This window comes from Erythranthe guttata, chromosome 7 (assembly GCF_056151865.1).
Source record: "Erythranthe guttata isolate IM_541 chromosome 7, IM_541, whole genome shotgun sequence".
Classification (NCBI taxonomy): domain Eukaryota; kingdom Viridiplantae; phylum Streptophyta; class Magnoliopsida; order Lamiales; family Phrymaceae; genus Erythranthe; species Erythranthe guttata.
The window spans coordinates 3,594,330-3,600,989 of record NC_142539.1 but is presented as its reverse complement, the minus strand read 5'-3'; the positions used below and the strand labels follow the sequence as shown (position 1 = coordinate 3,600,989).

The 6,660-nt window shown below is 34.3% G+C and overlaps 1 non-coding gene across 1 annotated transcript; it reads right to left on the bottom strand.

Moving 5' to 3' along the window:
• On the bottom strand, positions 1–74 carry TRNAN-GUU (transfer RNA asparagine (anticodon GUU)). The gene has a single exon. It is a non-coding gene; the product is annotated as a tRNA-Asn (tRNA).
• Positions 75–6,660: the final 6,586 nt, after the last annotated feature.

Here is a 6,660-nt window from a genome sequence, read left to right as displayed (position 1 = left end):
CGCTAGAAGGAGGGGTCGAACCTCCGACCTTGTGGTTAACAGCCACACGCTCTAACCAACTGAGCTATTCCAGCTTGTTGAAGAAATTCCGCCTGATTTATATATATACTATTATTACTCACAATAACCACAAACATGGTCAAAATAAATACTCACAATGCAATAGGACATGTTTTGTAATCTATGTAATACATACAATCCTTCAATAGCTATTCTTTACTAATTCTTTTTTGTTTTTCCCATCGAACGTAGTAATATCATTCATATAATTCGAAGTCCAATAGAATACTGCGTATGGGCACGACAATATATATCATTTGTGTTTATCATTTCATTTTGGTTATTAGTACAACTTCAAGAAGAAGAAAAGGAATGAAATTATGTAGAAGTAAAATGAGATAATAAACTAAGTAAAATGAGATAATTGAGTGCAAATTAATGTATTTTCTAACTTGGTATTTTGTATAAATTTAATTAGTACAAAATGTTGAAATATGATATCAAATATTTTTTTTTAATAATTTTCCTAATTTAACAATTAATCATTTCTTATTTTGTAGTATTTTAGTAAACTCAATTATGGTAATCACTATCTACAAAATTAATCAAGGGGTAGAGAGACACTAGTAAATTCATCTAATAGTAGTATTTAGTTACGGACATGCTACGTACTAACTTGTAGAAGCAACCAAAAGAGAACTCAATTTTATTTATTAAAAAAATGTTATTATTAATCGTTTCTACTTAGGCCTCGTTTGGTTGTGCATATCAATCATTATTAACTAAATAATTGGTCTTTATTTGATATTTGGTACTCCAATAGCTTGTCGGGTCGTCGACCCGCAAATATTATATTTTCTTGCCTTTAGAGAGTTTTTTTTTTTTTTTTTCGGACGTCCCAAAGTCCATTAAAACAATAGAATTTTCATTAGATTATTTCATCTTTTATCAAGTAATCTTATTTTAGCAAACAAGCGATTCTTACTATATATATATATATATATATATATATATATATATATATATATATATATATATATATATATATATATATATATATATATATATATATATATATATATATATATATATATATATATATATATATATATATATATATATATATATAACTTTGAATCCATAATCTTTTAATTCTTGTAAAGAATAATATCAATCCATTAATAGTTTTGAGAAAAATCCATTAAGAGTTAAAACTTCAATTTTATTTCAAGAAAAACACTATTAATCTTTCATACTTCCCCTTGTAATGGACTTGAATTTCCTCTAAAAAAAACACGTAACCCTAATTATATGCTATTAAATTTCAGAATCGGATTTCATTAATTGAAGGATTTAGTTATAATTTCATTTCCAATTTATGAATTATACATACCATAAAATTAAATATTGTTAGAATTTATTTCGTGCAGATATAAATTATTTGTGTCAGATTCAGTTTTTCGTTACTGTTGCGTGAAGAGTTGCAACAGTTCGTGAAACAGTTTGTAAAAACAGAAATAAACGAGACACAAATTTAATGTGGTTCGGATACAACTGTACCCTACATCCACGGGGACCTGCAAATAAAATTTACTAATTTTTAGTTTTACGAATACAATAATAGGACTTAATCAAAATACAAAGACTCCCTCTTTGTTGACGCCGTTCTTGTATACTACGCTGAATTATAAATCTTCAATTTGCAGCACGTCCCTTGCTCCGCACGGTTGAACTCCCTTCAACGCTGAATCCCTCAGTCGGCGGATCGATCTCCTCCCGAGATCTGTTTAAGCCCCTCTCCCGAAGAACCGATCTTCTTTTTGTATAGAAGAAGCAAACTTGTGATACTCCTTGAATCTGTGTCTTCACCACAAGCCTTGAAGCCGGTATATTTTCTATGAAAATCACGTATCACGATGGAGCAATAAAAACGAGAGAGAAAAAAATATTTCTCTGAAATCTTCTCTCGATTAACAAGACGCTCCGTGAGCAGCAAAAATAAGAGCGGAAAAATATAATTTTTCTTCTCCAACAAAAGGCGTGCTACAGCAACCAAGAAAAGAGAGATCGGCTTCTCTCCAAAACGACGCCAATAAAAACGAGAGTAAAGAAAATATTCTGCGTAAATTTTTCTCTCTAGGAAGACGTGAGATCTGAGGCGCCGTATTGCTGTATTTATACTTCTACATGTTATAAGAATCCTACAAGGAAAAAAGAGTCCATTAGGGTTAGGAAACTCTTAATTACGTAGGAAATAATATTTTCAAAACAAGGAAACTCTTTAGAAGAATAATTCCTATTATAAATCAATTAATGACAAATTAAAAGAATTAAAAGCTACAAGGACTCTTCCCTTCTTTAGCTCAGGGTATATGAAAACTTGTGGCACAAGTTTTATTAATTCTCGTACAATTAGAATCCATAGGATTCTAACAATCTCCCCCTTTGTCGTTTATTGATTATAATTATTTTGTCCCGCTGAGTAAAAAACCTGAAAATAAAACAATCAGATGATTAGACCGAAGCAAATAAAACGAAAGATCATCATCAACTCTTTTCAACAACAAGAGTGGCATCAACTGCTGCAACAGTAAGTGCCACAGTTTCAGCAACTGTTCCCACAGTAGTGGCTTTGGCAGGTGGTTCACAACGGAGTCAGCTCCCCCTGCATGTGTATCTCCCTCTGTGAATGATCCTTAGGCAGCTCCTCTTGTAAATGCATTCATTCTTCCCCTTTGCTTACTCGGCTTGATAGACATGGAAGGCGGTGGATGACAACGTGGTAAATTATCCACGTGATAAGAGACTCAGCAAATAACGTCGGCATTAGCTCCTCCTTTTATATTCTTGTGAAGCTCTGAAAATAAAACAAGGAAACCAATTAATGACAATTACCACAATAATAATAAAAAGATGGAATTCCTTCTATTTTGGATAGACACGTTCAGGTGATTAATATGGAGAGATAATTTATTTCTTCTCAAATTATCTAATGAGATAACTAAGGAAAATATGTTCCTCATATTAATACACATCTCCATAGAATTCCACTTGGTGTTGTGGACTTAGAATCCCACCGAGATTCTAACACTCTCCCCCTTTGGCATTGATTGGTCAGAACATTTACTCCCCCTAACTATATGATACATGCATGAACAAGGGTTAGCAAATTCAAAATAACATCTGCACATATAAACTGTTGCAACAGTTTATCAAACAGTTCACCAGATAGTGTAAACTGTAAATAAACCATAGTTCCAAAATAAAAGCAGATAATTCGTTCAGATAAGCACGAGATAAAAAGGATATGCAGTAGCAGAAACAACTTCTCTTCACAATGCTTATTATTTGTCCTATATTTCTGCCCAGCAACTGTCTCATGCACTGTTTCAACAGTTGTCTGAACCCCCCTGCATTCCTGCACTGTTCCAGCAACTGTCGCAACAGTTGTCGGAACTCCCCCTGTGTTCATGCCATCGTTACTGTTCTTTTCTCCTGTTCTTTTCTCCCCCTTTCTGGGCAATCACCATGCAGAGATAACTCAACATGGACTAATGATCTTGATGATTCAAGCAAGCTGTTCAAACACTTAACAAAAAGATCAAAACGAAGAGAGAATCTTGGAAGTAAGTGAGAAGAATCACTATACATAACGTGCACACAAAATCACAAAATCACAAACTCAAAACCACACGATAATTGCAATGCAAAAATTAAAGAATAGTGATATCAAATCCAACATTAAATAGCAAAGACTACAGACTTTGCCAAACTTCATAAGAAACGTGGAAATGTGAGGAGTAAGCCCAATCGATCCGGTTGCAACAAAAAATCAAATTTAACCGGCACATAAACAAAAATCCCGTCTCTCTTTTTTTTTTTTTTTTTTTTTTTTTTTTTTTTTTTTTAAATAATGCCTAATGCAAGACAAGAAGTAAACATGAGAAATAGACATGAGTGAAGAGACATATGTGAATAGGATACTGCATGGACAAACAAAACATATGGGATTTATCTTCACATTCACGATAAGCACAATCCCCAAAAATCCGACTGCCAATGCAACCAACAAACTTAATAATCCCAAGTCAAACACAAAGATGCTCTTATTAGGTAGCGTACACACACGTCTAATGGTAGCTTTTTCTCATGAAAAACAGAGCAATTAAAAGGAACGAGATTATGCTGGTCGTGCAATGTGTAGTCCCCTGGGCTTTCTAATTGAGCTTTTGTAGTAAGTGTTCGGTCAAGTGGTTTACTGGCTCGACTCAACTAGGCTTCGAACTATTCACTGACCATATATATTATAATTTATATTGGCCGTGCAATGTGTAGTCCCCTAGGCTTTCTAATTGAGCCTTGTAGCGAGTTTTCGGCCACGTGATTTACTGGCTCGACTCAAAAAGGCTTCGAACTATTCACTGACCAAATGGTTGTAGATATATATATTAGTAATAGTAGTTCAAGAGTAGCTTTCACTCATTAAAAGATGCAGCTTTTCCCTATAAAAACATCCAACCATGACAAGACTATTCAGAGAAATAAATAAGTTGGAGCCTTTTAAGTAATCATTTTGGGAATTGGTGAAGTTCTACCCCACAAAATTTAGAAATACACGAAGTATCAAATTCACATTTGTCTCAATCATATGCAGTATGCTTAATGCAGGTCCTATATGAGATGCAAAAACATATGAAGTGTCCTACCTCTAAAAGTTGCAAGTCTGGACACACAGACTGTTGCAACAGTTCATGCAACTGCATCAGATTAAACAACATAAATTCCCAGCGATTTTCGCAAGGAATCAAATTTCTGTGCATCAAGGGTTTTTGCAAAAGCATCAGTTAATTCATTCTCCGTTGCAGCATAATCAATTGAGACAACCCCCTTTTCGACCAAGCCCCTTATGAAAAGATGACAAATATCAGTAAGCTTAGTTCTCGAATGCTGAATTGGATTCATAAACTTATTTTTCACATACAAATTATCACAATTCAGATTACCAAGTTTTTTATTCCCCAAACTAGCTTTGTCACCAGAACTGTTGGAACAGTTAGTACTATCATCACATGAGTTTAAAGAAGTAATGGCAGATAAACAATTAAGATCAGACTTCTTTACCCAGATTTTTCGTTGAGTTTTATTCACTAAATCAACCTTTATCTTGGGTTTTTGAGACGACACAAAAATGTGATCAATTTTAGCGGAAAGTGGTGAGCGGGCCATTATTCTTTTAACCATTTTCAAGTACTTAAAACACCTGGGTCGTATATGACCAGGAACATGACAAAAATGACAGGTAGGAACAAAAACTTTTCTTTGAAATGGCTGTGTCGGTGCAACTGTCGCAACAGTTTGTGAAACAGTGGATTGTTTAACAAAATTGATTTTTCTTTTTGGATCTTCTTTCTGTTTCAATGCATCATTAGATAGCTGATTACGTCCTATACCTGTACGACCGCAATTCGGCTGATTTTGGTTCAAAATTTCATTCAAAGTTACCCTACCAGTATTAAACTTAGAAATAGCATCTTGGGTTTGAGCAAATTTAGCCTTCAAGCTATCTGTTTCTCTACTAGCAGAAATAACATTTTGTTCAAGAGTAGAAATTCGTACCTTCAATACTTTGTTTTCCTCAATTAGGACAAGCTTCTCTTTTTCTAAGAATTTATTTGACTCACACACCTGAAGAAATTTTTCGTACATCTTTTCATAGCATTGCTTTATTTCTTCCAAGGATGACACGTCATCATCGCTGTTGTTTTCTGAATCCCAATCATCACCTGCAAGATTTAACGGAGTTAATCCTTTATCAGATATTGAATGCAACTTATCATGCCTAGGTTCTGTCTGAACAGTCTGTCCAACTGTTGCAACAGTTTCAGCGACAGTCTGTTTGCACTTGTTTATCTGAGTAGTTCCTTCGTAGGCCTCTTGTAGAACATCCCATGCCTCCTTTGCTGATTTGCACATTGATATCAATTTGAATTGATCTTCATCGATACAACTCAAGATAGCATTGGTTGCCTTGGAATTATAATCTGCTATTCGTACTTCTTCATCAGTCCACTTCTCTTTTGGGGTTTGAATGATCTCGTGTGACTCATTCATTGAGGTAGGATGTGTCCAACCAATTAGAATCGCGCGCCAGGCCCATTCATCAATAGATTTAATGAACATCTTCATCCTTATTTTCCAATCAGAGTAGTTCAATTCACCCAAGACAGGTGGTAGGAATGCGCCTTCACGATGATTATTCATGTCTGCACAAAAAAAATAAAAAAGAATTAAATCCCAAAATCTCACTAAGTGTATCTAGTGACAGGCTCTTGATGCCAATTGTTAGAATTTATTTCGTGCAGATATAAATTATTTGTGTCAGATTCAGTTTTTCGTTACTGTTGCGTGAAGAGTTGCAACAGTTCGTGAAACAGTTTGTAAAAACAGAAATAAACGAGACACAAATTTAATGTGGTTCGGATACAACTGTACCCTACATCCACGGGGACCTGCAAATAAAATTTACTAATTTTTAGTTTTACGAATACAATAATAGGACTTAATCAAAATACAAAGACTCCCTCTTTGTTGACGCCGTTCTTGTATACTACGCTGAATTATAAATCTTCAATTTGCAGCACGTCCCTTGCTCCGCACGGT